This window comes from Jaculus jaculus, chromosome 2, assembly GCF_020740685.1.
Source record: "Jaculus jaculus isolate mJacJac1 chromosome 2, mJacJac1.mat.Y.cur, whole genome shotgun sequence".
Taxonomy (NCBI): Eukaryota; Metazoa; Chordata; class Mammalia; order Rodentia; family Dipodidae; genus Jaculus; species Jaculus jaculus.
The window spans coordinates 201,497,930-201,514,176 of record NC_059103.1 but is presented as its reverse complement, the minus strand read 5'-3'; the positions used below and the strand labels follow the sequence as shown (position 1 = coordinate 201,514,176).

Below are 16,247 nucleotides of genomic sequence, written 5' to 3'. Positions count from 1 at the left end.
GCAAATGTGAGACACAACTAGTATAATTCCCACTGGAATATTGAGTACTTCAAAGAAGGCTATGTATCTGTGAGACACTCAACTGAGTCATAAAGGGACAGGGTCACAAATATATCCCAAACAACTGAGTGTGATGACATACAACTATAGTCCCAGGATTTGGGAAACAGAAACAAAAGCTTTACCATGAAGTTGAGGTCAGTCTGGTCTATACAGGGAATTCCAGGCCATCCAGGGCTACCTAGTAAGATCTTGTCCTCATCCTTGCAAAAAAAAAAAAAAAAAAGATCCCAACAACATAAGAAAACAATGTTCTTCTACACAATGAAACGATGTATACAGAAAAGAGTTAAAATAAAAATTTCTGTGAGTTCAAAACCACTAACAAAGCCTAAGACTGTGGTAAAGATTCAAACAAATAATGGCATGATTTAGGTTATTAAAGAAGGACCTTTGCAATTCTTAGTGTGGGACAAAAGTAATCATCTGGAATTTTCAAGAAAGCAAATATGATCCACAAAAGAGTAAGGAAGCAATTTGTTGTACAACAGGAAAGAATGATTTATAAAATTGAACTGACATACCATGGAAGCTAAAGTGAAAGTGCATGGTCATAATGCATTCTTGCTTTCCATCCTCATCTCAAATGGATCCTAGAATATGTGTACATCTATGACTCCATGTAGACTTCAGTGGGCTCTGATCTTCCTCTTGCTTCAGGATGCTGCTCCCCCCCCACACACACACACACTGTTCAGACTCTCCCATAATGGTGTTCCTGCTCCATGGATGACTCAAAGTTAAATTATATCTGAGATCTGTGTTCCTAGAATAAAAGCCTCTATGCTTTCTGGGAAATACCTTCCTGGAAAGACCCTTCTTTCCCAGAGTACCAAAGACACAGAATGAGCATCTTGTTCATGTATGGTGAAGCCAGATGCTAGCCCTCCAAATGCTTATTCCACTTTCATCAATAGCCAGCTGGTTCATTTGTCCTCAATGCCCAAATGGCAAAAATATTCATCAAATTCACTCAGAAACCCTACAGGTAAGCTTCTGCACTTCACCTAGATGACCAAAGTTAGGCCCACTGCTGGGTGAGGCCCTGCGAGTCTAAGGCATGAATGGAAGGACATTGGAGCTCCTTTTGACACTGCATCTGAGCATTGGCCGTGGGAGAAGAATTTACCTGCATTCTCACAATGTTGTCAGACACTCCATGGAGAATGTCAGGTACAAATGGCTGTCCACCTGAATTTCCATCCCTTCTGATTTTGACTATCTTCTATGATCTAATGGTTTCTGATGAAGAGTTACATCTCTGCATAGTCCTTTCAATTTAGATGGTCACCTTTGCCATTGTTTTGGTCATGTTTGTACTACCTGTAATTCCACAGAGAACTTTACCCAGTGAAAGAATTCATAATGAGTCTATTCATTCAGTGACTGAGGGGTGACTTGCTCAAAATGAGTAACAAAAGAAAGTGGAGTATTATCATTGGATATTTTTTCCCTCTAGTTTAGAGACCGCCTAGGCTGCTTTGTAATTTCACTATGTATAGACAGAAACATTATGGGAGATTAAACTGGTTATCTTTCCACAGGGTAACTGAAAATGCACCCACTTCTTATAAAATGCATTTCTGCTTTCATCTAAAGGAATACCACTTTTATCTGGACATGTGACTGTGGATGAGAAAACCATGTTCTCAGATTTGTCTTCATAGAAACTATAACAGCACTCATAATGCCAAAGATTTAAGAAGTGTGTTAGGGAAGCATTGTGAACACAGTCACCCATTTGTTGTTTATATGTGTTATGTTCCCCTAACTCAGAAATTATCATCAAACCAAGTCATAATTTTTGCTATCTTTTGAAATGATAGGATATCTATGCCTTAAATTACTTTTTAAAGCATTACTAAAAAATACTGTCATGAATTCAATGTTTGTTGGGAAAATAAAACAATTATTTTTCTCTTCATTAACCATTCATTTCATGTATCATGAGCAAGGAATATTAGATCTATATGCTATGTGAGAAGTTACAACAGAGAGAAGACAATATCACTTCTGCTGCTGTGTGGCTGTGCTCTGTTCTCATTCTCACCGGGATGCCCCCCATGTGCTGTCCAGGACACCTGTATGCTTGTGGGGAAGTGTGTCTAGGAGCATGATGCCATCATCCACATTCAGCTCATGTATGTGAAAGCCAGGGCTGAGGTTTTGAATCTCTAAGGAGGAATGACAGGCTTTCTCTGGCTGAGGTCTTAGGACTGTCCTAACACTTATGGCCCTCACCCACCCCTGCTATTTCCTGCCAGGAGTTCCTCTGCTGATGAAGTTCCCACATGGCCATCTGCTTCACTGAGCCCCGGCAGACAGTGAAACTGCTTGATGTCATGAGTATTATAACCTAATTGCTGCATGTCACCCACCTTTGCCTTCTGCTGCTGCTAAGAAGAGGAAGCAGATTATTTATGCATAATGATTCTGCGGTCGGAATTGTGGCTTCTATCCCAGTCTCCTAACACTCAGGTATGGTAGACACTGATGAAAAGTCTTTAATTGAGGTCATACTAAAAGAAAGGATAACATAAAGCAAAATACTTATAGTGGGAAGAGTGAAGAAGGGCAATTATTGAATACAACACTTACTGCAACTCCATCTCCTAAATCGAAAGCCTGGAGAGAGGGGCAAGAGGGAGTGAGTTCAGGTGTATGCACTCACATGTATGCATGTGTATACATAAATTTAGTGTTACTATCCATTAAGAAGAAACAATTGGGTGGTGCAAAGTCTCACATAGCACCCAGTCAGTATAAGAAAAAATAAAATGATACCAATTTTAATTCACTTCCTCTACCATACCCAGCATGAAGCTGGCATGGCAAATTGATCCTCATTGTAGTATTTTCAGAGAATACTGACTTCTCTTATAGATCTGGAGCACAATAGGCACACCGCAGGCTGGCCAGAGTCTCCAGGTGGCTGCCCACACCTCATGTACCAGGAATGACTAAAGAAGGAAGAACTATGGTGTCCTTATGCAGAGCAGGATCGCACCCGTCTCAGATGAACAGCTCTACATGGTGCAGTTCACCAAGGCCAACTTCTGGTACCAGCCATCCTTCCATGGAGTAGACCTGCCCGCCCTCCGAGGTGCAGCTGTGGATGAGTATTTCTGGCAGCCTGTGGTGGACACGTTTGTCATCCAGATCCTGATGGTCAAATCTGTCAAGCATACAGTGAACTTCTTAGAAACCAAAGGAGACTTGAACAGGATAGAAATCCCATTCAAATTCCACACGCCGAATTTAGGGCTGGTATACGGCCTGGCTTTCTGGTTTGATGTTGCATTCATTGGCTCCATCATGACCGTGTGGCTGTCCACGGCCCGGACGGAGCCCCTGATACACTGGTACCAGGTCTGGTGCCTTATTCCCATCGCCACTGTTCGCCAAGGCGGGGGACACGCTCTCAGGGACATGTCTGCTTATTGCCAAAAAAAGACAGAACTATGACATCAGCATTGAGGCCCAGGTGGACCAGACAGGCTCCAAGTGCAGTAACCTGCTGGATCTGAAGATCCCCGTCTTCAGGTACACAGGCACCGGGCCCTCGCCCCTACCTGCCGCACACCACACACGTCCCTCTGAGAACCTGTGGAACCCAGGCAGCACCTACAGCCTCAGCTGTAGCCGGGATGCCCAGCGCCTATGCTCTGAGAGCAATGTTCTTTCTGGCGGCTCCAGCGTGGACCACAACAACCTGATTCTTTTAGCCAACACAGGGATTGTCAACTCACCCACTCCCGGATGGGCTCCATAACGAGCACAGGGATGGTCCAAGGCTCCTCAGGTACCCAGAGTGGCAGTGGTGGCGGCTCGAGTGCCCACTATGCGGTCAACAGCCAGTTCACCACGGGCGGCCCTGCCATCTCCCTGGCCTCACCCGTGTCTATCCCAACCCACACCATGCGCTCCCGCAGCTAGTCACCTCCAGCTACTGCGTGACGCACGGACAGCACCAGGAAACCAAATGAAGCCCCTGCCCGGCCCGTGCCCACTCTCACTCTGGAGAAGCTCCAACACCCTGTCACAGCCCTCTTTGCTATGGGTACTTGGACACTTTTTTTTTTTTTTTTTATACACCATGTCCCCGCTGCCTCCAATCACCCCTGTCTACCCATGATGTTGCTGCCATCTTAAGTGATATCATGTCAGGGGAACTCTTGCTCCTGTCCTGCCCTCCGCTCTGACCTGGCTTTGACATCTGCTGGAACAAGCAAGTCTGCCAATAGCTGCACCCAAGTGGCAGAAGGAGGTCACCCCAGACCAAGCTCACCCACCCACCCACCCTTACCCCTGTCCCCCACCTGGGATGGCAGCTCAGCTGGCTGCCAGGACTTCAACAACTAGGCCACATGGTACCATGTGCGTGACATGCTGCTTTTTAAAATTATTATTATTACTTTTTTTTTTTTTTAAGAAAAGAACCAGTGTCAATCCACAGACTCTCTGAGAAACCCACCGGCCAGGCCCAGCCAGCAGCCGCTGTCCCCAGGCTCAGAGGCTCAGTGGTGGGGGACAGTGATGGGGGAGGGTGCAGTCCCCTCCCATTAAATGGTTCACCTCACACTTGAATGTACTACCCACTGGGCTGTCTGAAGGCCTCCAGTCCCTGACCCCTGCTCTGTCCTGAGCCCCTGCAGATCACCCCTCCTCCAAAAGCTGAACAGGCAGCCAAGAGGGGAGGTTACTGGGCCACTGAGGCAGACAAACCTAAAGGATCTGCCCTGGAAGGAAGGTGTCTTTTTTCTCTGGTAGCTAACAGGGGCCTATGCTTCCCACAACCTGGACCTCTGCTACCTCCTTCCATGATGGGCATTTCTGGGAAAGGGTGTGCCAGGGACCTCTCCCTCCAAACACAAATTAAAAAAAAAAAAAAAGAAAAAAGAAAAAGAAAAAGAAAAGAAAAAGAAAAAAGAAAACAGAAAAATAAACAACTGAGGAAGTGAAGTTCAGCACAAGCAGTTTTTTTTTTTTTCCCCTGTCCTTCAGACCCTAGAGCCCCCCTCAGAGCTGCTTCTCTGGGAGGATATGACAGTTGGGCAAAACAGAAAATTGGAAGCCAATGTGGCATGCTGTATTTTGATTTAATTACTATGTTTTTCAACCTTGGACTTAGACATAGAAGCTTTTAGCTTCTTATTTCATTTAAATCTTCCCACATCCGCATTAGTAAATTTTGCCAGTATTCCCATATCATGTGCTGAGAAATGGAGATGGAGAATGATAAATAAATTCCTTGTCCCACAACAGAACATTTACGGGCTTCATGCCAGAGAGCAGGATGAGTACCCCCTGACCATCACAATACCAAATCTAAAAAGCTGCCAAACCAAATCAAAAGCAACTTCTGAATAAAATTCCCAATAAGAAATAAGTAGGAATTTAGGTGTTGACTTTTTGGCCTTTTTATTTTAAGATACAAAAACCTCAAACATATAGTCTAAATAGGCCATTGTTTTCCTGGATCTTTTTGTTTCCACGTCGTCTGTCAGAAACACAGCTACATTTCTTCTATTGATTCGTTTCTAGTCTTGTACTTTCTTTATGCAAGGAGAGTGGAGTCTCCTTGCACTGAGAGGATCTCCAGTAACATGCTTAATATAAGCACTAACTCAGAGCAGCAGAGTTTGCATTATTCTCAATTTCTCAATCTTGGAGCTAAGGTACCCAGTTTTTCATATTATATATGACAGTAACTATATTTCTTACACATGTCTTTATTAAGCTGAAAAAAAAATTCAATTCTAATTTTTCTAAGGGCTTTTATCTGGAATGAACTTAATTTTTTTTGAAAAAGTTTAGGTCTTTCTTTATTGTAATTGCAATTTGGTTCTTCATTTTTTAAATCTATAAATAAGGGAATTTCCACCTAGTCGTTGTTGAGTGTTGGCTAAACTGGTTGAGTTAGTCTCATCAGTCACCACATTTTTATTTATTTCTATTCCTTTAATGATCACCTTACATTTATTTGTGATTTTTTTAAATCTATATTAATGAGAAAAAGTGGTAAATGGTACTCTTTTCCTTTAAAGATTATCCTTTTGTTGTAAGGCAACCATGAAATAATTTGAAACTATACCCTGGCCTCTGATGCCAAATGAGGTAGCAAGGGCCAACATTGTTGCCCTTTAACTGTTTGCATTAATCAGTAAAACCAATATGGCTGGTACTTCCTTTCTTGGTAGATTTTCAACTGGACTCTTTTTTTTTTTTTGATAAATGTAAGGCTTCTTTAATAAACATAATTAATTGTTTTTTCAATGCATAAATGTGACTGTATTATGTGAGTTCTGAGAAACAAAGAAATAAAATTCTCATGGTGTTTTACAATTGTTCTTTGAAGGTACACATATTCTCTACTGATTAATCACTTTTTATATTTGAGAAGTTTTGCGTTATTTTAGTTAACCAGGTAAATTGATAATGCTAACTTTAAATTAATTTTCCATGATTTATAAAAAAAAAAAAAATGAATGATTGGAGACCTGGCCCAGTAGTTAAATTATTTGCCTGGAGGCCTGACAACTGGGGTTTGATTCTCCAGGCTAGAGGCCTATGTTGTGCCCATTTTTCTTCTCTCCCTCTTCTTTGTTTCTACTTGTAGATAAATAAAAATAAAAAAAAATAAAATTTGAATCTTGAGTAATTGACCATGAAATGTATTTCTTTGTAAATATGAGATTTTAAAACTTTAAATTTTTTTAACCAAATGCATTGGTTTTACTGTGGTGATTTGAATGGAAAATGTTCCACATATAGTCATGTATTTGTGATTAAGGACCACGATGAAACTCCCCCTCAAAACTATAATCTGGAAATAAACCCTTTTCATCCATAACCTTGGGGGTCAGGTATTTTGGCCAGGCAATGAAAAGATAATTGATCCATTTACTAAAACTTTTGACATGTGTCTTTCATGATTATTTTTAATATTTCATAAATTTCTATTTCTTGCATGGCCTATATCTTATAGCTTTGGTCTTGTATTTCCAAACATTTAAGAGGTTTACAGATAGATTTCTGTTATTTCTATCTTTATTATATTTTAATGAAAAAATGTATCTTGTAAGATTTTATTTCTTTTAAATATTCACATGTTGATTCACAGTGGGTTTATGTTTTTATCCCTGCATCCTTGGGCAATTCTTTATGATAGCATCATAAATGACACAGATGTAAACCAGAGGTATCATCCAGTCACATGACATGGACCACTGATATCACCCCATGAGGAAACAGACAGAAGACAGAATAAAGAACAGATGCCATAGCACAGTGCCTTATTTCACAGTTATTATTTTTTTTTATTAAGTATAAACTTTTATGGACACATCTTGTGTTGGTGCCATTATTTCCTCTCTTCATTTACCCAGTCAACTTAGGGCCATTCTCAGTGGGATTGCTACTACTGACCATGGGGTTATGGGTTATGGGTTATTAGTTGTGAGAGCAGCAGCCAGTCATTGTGAGGGAGGGTCAGGCCTCAGGCTATTCTGTCCTACCCTGTGGCTCTAACACTCATTCTGCCCCCTCTTGCTCAAAATTCCCTAAGCCTTGGTGGGTGTGACTTACATCTCCTTCAGTGTTGCACCCTCATCAGCTTCTGGATTACTGCCTTGGTACATTTTGAGTGTGCTCCATGTCTGTCATCATGACCTTTCTGAAAAAGGAAAAACAAAAACAAACCAAACCATAAAAGATTTTCCAATGGAGAGGGAGGTCAGGATAGCTTAAAGGAGATAAGCATTTTTAACTGAAAGTGATTTTGATGTGTGTAGCCTCAGTTTTGGCCAAAGACAAATGGTACATTATCACTGGAGTCCATAATATTGTTCTTCATAGTATTATGATTTGGTTTCAAGTTATAGCCATTGTTTTTTTCTTTCCACAATGCTCAAAACAGTAACTAAAATAGTCATTAGTCTTTCATAGCTTAGATGCATCCTGAGTTGTAGGCCATTAAGATCAACTTTTAGCTGACAACAAGACTAAATAAATAATAGTTAATATTTTGCCTGATTGAATAGCCTCTGGGTCCTCAACTTAAAGAACAGAATATGAGGGAACTCTGGGGGATACCATAAAATGACCAAATATCCTGGTCAATATACCAGAAGGAGAGGAAATCCAGGACAGAGGCATAGAAAATATTTTTTTTTGAAAAAAATGTTGCCAATCTCTCAAAAGAGAGGCCCATCTAGATGAAAATAAATATAAAAAAAAAAAAAAAAAACTCATAGTTCACCAAACAGACAGAAGCAATGAAGAAACTGTTCAAGGCACATCATAATTAAAACTCTTAATAATGAAAACAAAGAGAGAGTGCTAAAAGCAGCAAGAGAGAAATCACTACAAAGACTATCCCATAAGAATTATCTGAGTTTTCTCAATGGAAATTCTGAAAGCCAGGAGGGCCTGGAATGTATTACTTTAAGGTCTAAAAAGCTATGGTTTCCAACCAAAGCTATTGTACCCAGAAAAACTATCCCTCATAATAGATGAAGGAAAACTTTCCATGAAAAAAGTCAACTCTATGATTATATGAACATAAAGCCAAGCCTACAGAGAATATTTCAGGGGATAATCCATACAGAAGAGTCAAACAAACAATCTCAAGAGCCTACAAGAAGAAGATCACAATAACCAAATGTAGAGCAGACTCAAAAATGTATAAAACACGGAAAATACCAAATCCCATAAAGCACCCCTTAATGTCAGGGATTGAGTCAACTTCACAGTTATAAACTTAAACAGTAGTGGTCTTAACTCATCCATAAAAACACATGTTAACAGAGTGGATCAGAAAAATGGGTCCTTCTATGTGCTGTCTTCAGTAAACCCACCTCACCACTAAAGACAGTAAACTCCACAGTGTTGAAATGATATTCCAAGTAAATGGAGACAAGAAACAAACTGATGTTTGTTACATTTACACACTACATTAATAACTGATGAAATACATTTCAAACCAAAAGTAATAAAAACAGACAAAGCAGGCTACTTCTTACTTATCAAAGGAATGATACAACATGAGAATATAACAATAATGAATCTACATATACTATACACAAGTATACTACACTTTATAAAACAAAACCTACTTGACAGCAAAACAGAAATAAACACCAACACAATCATAGTTGGGGACTTCAATTCTCCACTATCATTAATAGACAGATCATACAAGCAGAAAAATCAATGGAGAAATAATTAGACTTCAGAAGCTGGGCATGGTGGAGCATGCCTTTAATCCCAGCACTTGGAAGGAAGAAGTAGGAGGATCAACATGAGTTCAAGGCCACCCTGAGATTACATAGTAAATTCCAGGTCAGCCTGAGCTAGAGTGAAACCCTACCTTGAAAAAACAAAAATAAATAAATAAATAAAATAAAATAAATTTAAAACAATAGAGTTCAACAATACCATAGATCAACTAGAACTAACCGATATCTATAAAACTTTACACCCCATTTCTACAGTATACACATTCTTCTTAACAAGCTATGGAAACTTCTCCTAAATGGATCATATATTAGGTCATAAAGCATGCCTCCAAAAATTCAGGAAAATTGAAGTAACTTCCTGCATCATATCTGATCACAATGCTTTAAATCTAGAAATTAACAATAAGGGACACATCAGGAGCCCCACCAGTTCTTGCATACTGAAAAACACACTTTTAAACAATGAATGGACTCTGGACAAAATCAAGAAAAGATATTGAAAGGCCCTAGAATTGAATGCTTATGAAAACACAAATTACCCAAACTTATGGGACATAAAGATGGCAATCCTAAGGGGAAAATATATAGCACTTAATGCTTTCCTGTCAAAGACAGATCCCAAATTAACAACCTAACTGCCTATATAAAGGTGTTGGGAAAAAAAAGAAACAGAATATAATTACAAGAGCTCAAAATGGAAAGAAATAATCAAGATCAAAGGAGAAATTAATGCATTGGAAACTAAGAAAATAAATTAAAAATTGAAACAAAGATCTGGTTCTTTGATGCAATAAACAAGATTGATAAACCCCTGACCAATTTGATCAAGCAAAAAAAAAAAAAAAAAGAGAAGTATCAAATTTTAAAAATCAGAAATGCAAAAGGAGAGATTACAATAGACATAATTAAAATTGGAAGAATCATCAGGACATACTTCCAAAACCGCTACTCTACAAAATTGAATAATCTGGGAGAAATGGATAACTTCCTAGCCATAAACCACCTACCAAAACTAACCTTAGAGCAGATTGATCTCTTTAATAAAGCTACCACATTCATCAAGATTGAAAAGGTAACAAAAAACCTCTCCCAAGGATAAAGCCCAGGACTCAATACCTTCTCAGCTGAATTATATCAAACATCCAGTCAAGAAGTAAAACCAATGTTTCACAAGCAATTTCACATAATCAGAGAGCAGAGAATCTTCCACAACTCATATTATGAAGCTACCATTACCCTAATACCAAAACCAGGCAGAGGTACAAGAAGAAAACTATAAGCCTATATCCCCAATGAATCCAAGAACATATCAAAAGCATCATCAACCTTGATCAAATAGGTTTCATCCCAGGGATGTAGAGATGGTGCAACATATGGAAATCTATCAACATAATACACCACATAAATAAGCCTAATCGCAAGAACCACATGCTCATCTCAACTGATGCATAGAAGGCCTTTAACAAAATCCACCACCACTTTGTGATCAAAACACTGGAGAGAGTGACATGGAGGGTTTATGTCTCAGCACAATTAAGGCTACATATAAAGCACCTAAAGCCCAAATAGTACTTAATTGGGAAAGACTCAAGGAGTTCCCATTGAGATTTAGAACAAAACAGGGGCACCCACTCTTACCACTGCTTTTCGACATAATACTAAAAGTCCTATCCCAAGCAATAGACAGTAAAAAGAGATTAAAGAAATACAGATTGGAAAAGAAGAAATCAAGTTAGCCCTATTTGCATATGACATGATCCTATACATAAGTAACCTGAAAGTCTCAATCTCAAAACTTCAAAAGCTATTTTCCTTCAGTAAAGTGGCAGGATACAAAATTAATACACAAAAATCAATAGTCTTTCTATATTCAATGGATAAATGCACAGAAAAAAAAACACAGAGGCTGTCCCATTTTCAATACCAACAAAAATATAAATACCTTAGGAAAACAGTAGCCAAGTATGAGAAAATCCTTCCTAATGACAACATTAAAAAAAAAAAAAAAACCCTCCAGAAAGAAATTAAGGAGGACCTGAGAAGACGGAAAGACCTCCCATGTTCCTGGATAGGTAGAAATAATATTGTGAAAATGGTAATTCTACCAAAAGAAATATACAGATTTAATTCAATGCCAAAAAAAAACACCCTCCAGGAGCATTGTTCACAAAGATAGAAAATATGATCTTAATATTCACATGGAATTGGAGCAGGCATCAGATAACTAAACATATCCTCAGCAAAAAAGACAATTCTGAAGGTATCACCATACTGACCTAAAGCTATATTACAAAGCCATAGTAACAACAACAAAAAAGCATGGTACTGGCATTTAAAAAGAAAGAAAGAAAGGAAGAAAGAAAGAAAGGAAGGAAGGAAGGAAGGAAGGAAGGAAGGAAGGAAGGAAGGAAGGAAGGAAAAAAGAAACAGGGCTGGAGAGATGGATTAGTGGTTTAGCACTTGCCTTTGAAGCCTAAGGACCCTGGTTGGAGGCTCGATTCCCCAGGACCCATGTTAGCCAGATGCACAAGGAGGCGCACATGTCTGTAGTTCGTTTGCAGGGGCTGAAGGCCTTGGAGTGCCCATTCTCTCTCTCTGCCTCTTTCTTTCTCTGTCTGTTGCTCTCAAATGAATAAATAAAAATAAACAAAAAAGAAACAGAGACTAATGGAACAGAATTGAAGACTCTGACCTCAGCTCAAGTTAACTACAGCAACATGATCTTTGACAAAGATGCCAATAATGTAGACTGGAGAAAAGATAGCATCTTCAGTCAGTGATGCTAGACAAATTTGATAATCATATGTAGAAAAATGAAACTAGACCCACTCTTCTCACTATACACAAAAAAATCAAGTCCAAATGGATTAAAGACATCAATATGAGACTTGAACCTCTTTGCCTTCTGGAAAAGAAAATAGGAATACCACTCTATGATACAGGAGTAAGGTAATACTTCCTGAACAAAATCCCAGTAGCCAAGGAAATTAAACTTTCACTTAACCAATGGAATCTCATGAAGCTGAAAAGCTTTTACACAGACAAACATACAATATATACAGCCAATAGATTACCCACTTAATGGGAGAAAAAAATTCCAACTATATCACTGACATATGCCAAATATCCAAAATCAAAAAAGAACAACAATAAAATCAAACAACCCACTCCAAAAATGGGGAAGAAAATTGAATAGCTGTTCTCAGAGTAAGAAATACAAATGGCTAATACTTAAGAAAATGCTTAGCATCTTTAACCATTAGGGAAATGCAAATTAAAACAACTATGAGATTGCAGCTCACTTCAGTAAGGATGAAAACCATTAAAAAATCAAACACACTAAACGTTTCCACTATGGAAATTAATATGGAGACTCCTGAAAAAGATGAATATAGAGATACCAAAAGTCCCAGTTATCCCCTTACTGGACATTTGTCCTAAACGCTGCCTGCTTCACTACAGAGATATTTGCTCAAACATGTTTATAGCTGCTCAATTCATTAAACTTAAGAACTAGAATAAACCCAGATTTCCATTATTGGATAAATGGATAATGCAGTTGTGGTACATTTACACAATGGAATTCTACTCAGCAATAAGAAAAAAAAAATGATACCACAAAATTTGTAGAAAAATGGACAGACTTGACACTTGAAGCATACTCAGAAAACTCACATAATCACAGAAAGACAGATGTCATATGGTCTCACTTATCTGCAGTTCCTAATTTGGATAGGCTTGAGTTGCTGACGTATCTGATAGGCAACTCAACACTGAAACAATAGTACAGAAGGATTTTGGGGGAGGTAAACAGGAGGGAAAAAGACAAATGCAAAACCAAATCCAAAATGAACTGTTACCATAATAACTTTCATTCTTAGAGATAGACAAAAAGATATAACCCTGAAAAGGAGTAAGGGGGGGGGGCATCTGAAAAGAAGGGACCTGCAGAGGGTGGGATGATGCCTAAGCTTATTATTATTATTATTATTATTATTATTATTAATTTTGATTCTGATCTGCAAGGTTCTCAAAACAAAACAGGCATCTGTAAAAGCACTTGATTGCACACTTGAGGAAAAAGCTAAGACCCTACTGCTGAAGACACCATATGCTCCTGAGAGGAGAGACCTGGTTGGAATCCGGAAGAGAGCCGTCCCTAGAAAGTTAGCCCATCTAGTGCTGGAAAGTGTAAATGAGCTACTGGGGGAAAGTGAAATAGTGGCACACAGCCTTGGTAGGTAACTAATAGCTTTCTGATTGACAAAGACATCTACTTAGTGTAAACGAACCCATATCTGGAATTGGGAACCAGATCAGAATCCTATGGAGACAAAGATTATGCTCTCCAGTGTCAAGCTTTCACTAGTCTTTGGCTAAAAGAAGGTTTAAATACATCAAATTCTTTCCAAATTAATAATGCTTTTCCTAGTTAAGCTATGCTGACTTCACGCTACATTGGAGATTATAAACTTCTTTTTCAGAAGGTAGGGAGACCCAAGGAGATAAACTACCCCTCAGAATTGGGGAGATAAACAAGAGTGCTGCTTCCATGATGAACCTGATAATCAGCACCAGGGTGAAGGAGACAAACCCTGAGGATACTCAACATTTACCAAAGCTGAAATCCAGAAGCTTCTAAGAGCTAATCATTGAAGTAAACATAAAATTCACCTGCCATGGCTCAGGCAATTTTGCTGAAGAAGGAGGTGGGCAATTGTTAAGTGCCACAGGTTGAGACATTATGCCCAAAGACATTCCTTCCCACTCCCCCCAAAAAGCTGACTTCTGCTCACACAATTCATAACCCATAAACCCATGGGAGATACTTGCAACCCCACTGATGAGGGTCCCCAGTGTAATGAGAACAGGGAAGAGGGAAAAGAGGGTACCGACACATGATGATTACATATGAAATGTGTCATAATAAAGACAACAATAATGGAAAATATTGCTGCTTTGTTCTGAAAACCGGGCACTACTTTGGCACCCAAAGCTATGCGATCTTGAGAAGAGGGCTATTTAACATGCTTTTAATGAAAACATACAGAGACTAAAGGCTCTAGGACCCACTGCTCCTGGTTGCCTGCCTGGTCTCCAGGCTGTATTTAAAAATGTTATATTCTCTCCTCTTCATCTTCTTCCCTTCAACAGCTGTGGGTTCTCCAGGTTATGAGTCCCAGTGCCTTCTTTTGGACTTCAGTAAATTGTGCACAAGTTACTTTCTGAGTCTGATTTTACATTCATTTTTCTATGAGATCAAGACGTTACAAAGGGGCCTGTGTACACTAAAAGATGTAGCCATCTTTTCTGTGTGTGAATATGAAAAATATTTCTGAGCATTATTACTGTTTTTTTTTCAATAGTTAATATATTTATTATTTACTATTTATTTTATGTGCCAATTTTAGCAATTATTACAAGAACATTATATAAATATCCAAATGTATTTATGGGTTTGTTTTCTCATATCTAGGGTTTTAGAATTTACATAATTTTAAGCTTTTTAAAATATTGTATTTAATTACTGTATTAAAATATTGTATTTATTTTTTTGAGAGAAAGAATGTACAGGCAGAAAAAGAAAGAATAGGCACCCTGGGACCTCTAGGCACTGAAAAAAACAAAAAACAAAACCCAAAAAACCCTCCAGATGCATGCGCCACCTTGTGGATCTGGCTTACATGGGTACCTGATAATCAAACCAGGCTCCTCAGGCTTCACAGGCAAATGCACAAACTGCTAAGCCCTCTCTCAAGCCCCTTTTAAGTCTTTTTAGTGCTACTTAATAGGGCTTAGATCGGTATGTCTTGTAAATGAATTAATAATTTTATGAAATATCATGATATTTCATGATTGTGCTATTTCAATGTACTTTTCTTTTTGCTAACACTTTATTTGATTTTTTAAAATTTTATTATTTAGTTTTGTATTCAACAACTACAGTCAGTTTGGTACCATTATTAGGTTCATCCGTGACCTACCCCCTCCCCATGACCCTTCCTTCTTGAGGTATATGGGTCATGCCTTGTGGAGTTAGCCCACAGTTATGGGTTATTTTTAAATGCTATGATTATTGCCACTATAGTGTTATTTTCATAACAACTTTATGGTTATATATTTTCTCTGCCTTGAGTGTCAAATATTTTTTTTTTAATTTAAAGTAAGTGTTTCGTAGATACTGTAAAGATGGACCTTTTCTAAAAACAATGTGATAATTATGCCTTTTCATTAGATGTTCACACCATTTGTTTGTAATATAACTGTTTCAATAGCAAGATATCAACCATCTCACTTTCATATGATTTTTATTCTTCTCACTGTTTTTAACTTCCATTTTATATAACCTTTCTTTCAGATTTAGTAAACATACACTTTTTATCTCTCTTTATATTTTCACTGCATCAGTATTAGTAGTGACACCATTCTTCCTGGGTGGTACAGGCGTTCACTGGCTTTTTACAAAACCACATCTTCTTTCACATCACATTGTACAGCTGGGTATAAACAGAAACTTCCATTCTCTGCTTTGCATTTTTGTTATTTTCAATCTATATCTTATTTGTCATATAGTATGAAACTCAAAGAACATAATCATTATAAATTATGAAAATGGATGAATAAAAGCCCTGTCCACATTCATTACTATTGGATCTAACTGGAAAATCCAAGTGTTTCCTTTAGCACCATTCTGATACATGATGTTTCTGAATTATCTGTTTCAGTGTTGTTGAAACTTTTACTTCATTCTAAAATTACACTTAACTGGTATTTTAAGTGACCTTTGAGGAAATGCATTCACTATTTTCTGTGGTCACTTATAAATGTTTCAATTTTATTTCAAAGTAAGAGTTTTGTAGCAGGAGAGATGGCTCAGCAATTAAGGCACTTGCCTGCGAAACCTGACAACCCAGGTTCGATACCTCAGTACCCAGGCACATCCAGTTG

General features: G+C 38.3%; 1 pseudogene; it reads left to right on the top strand.

The window, feature by feature from the left end:
- Positions 1–3,048: 3,048 nt before the first annotated feature.
- On the top strand, positions 3,049–3,996 carry LOC101596215 (annotated as a pseudogene).
- Positions 3,997–16,247: the final 12,251 nt, after the last annotated feature.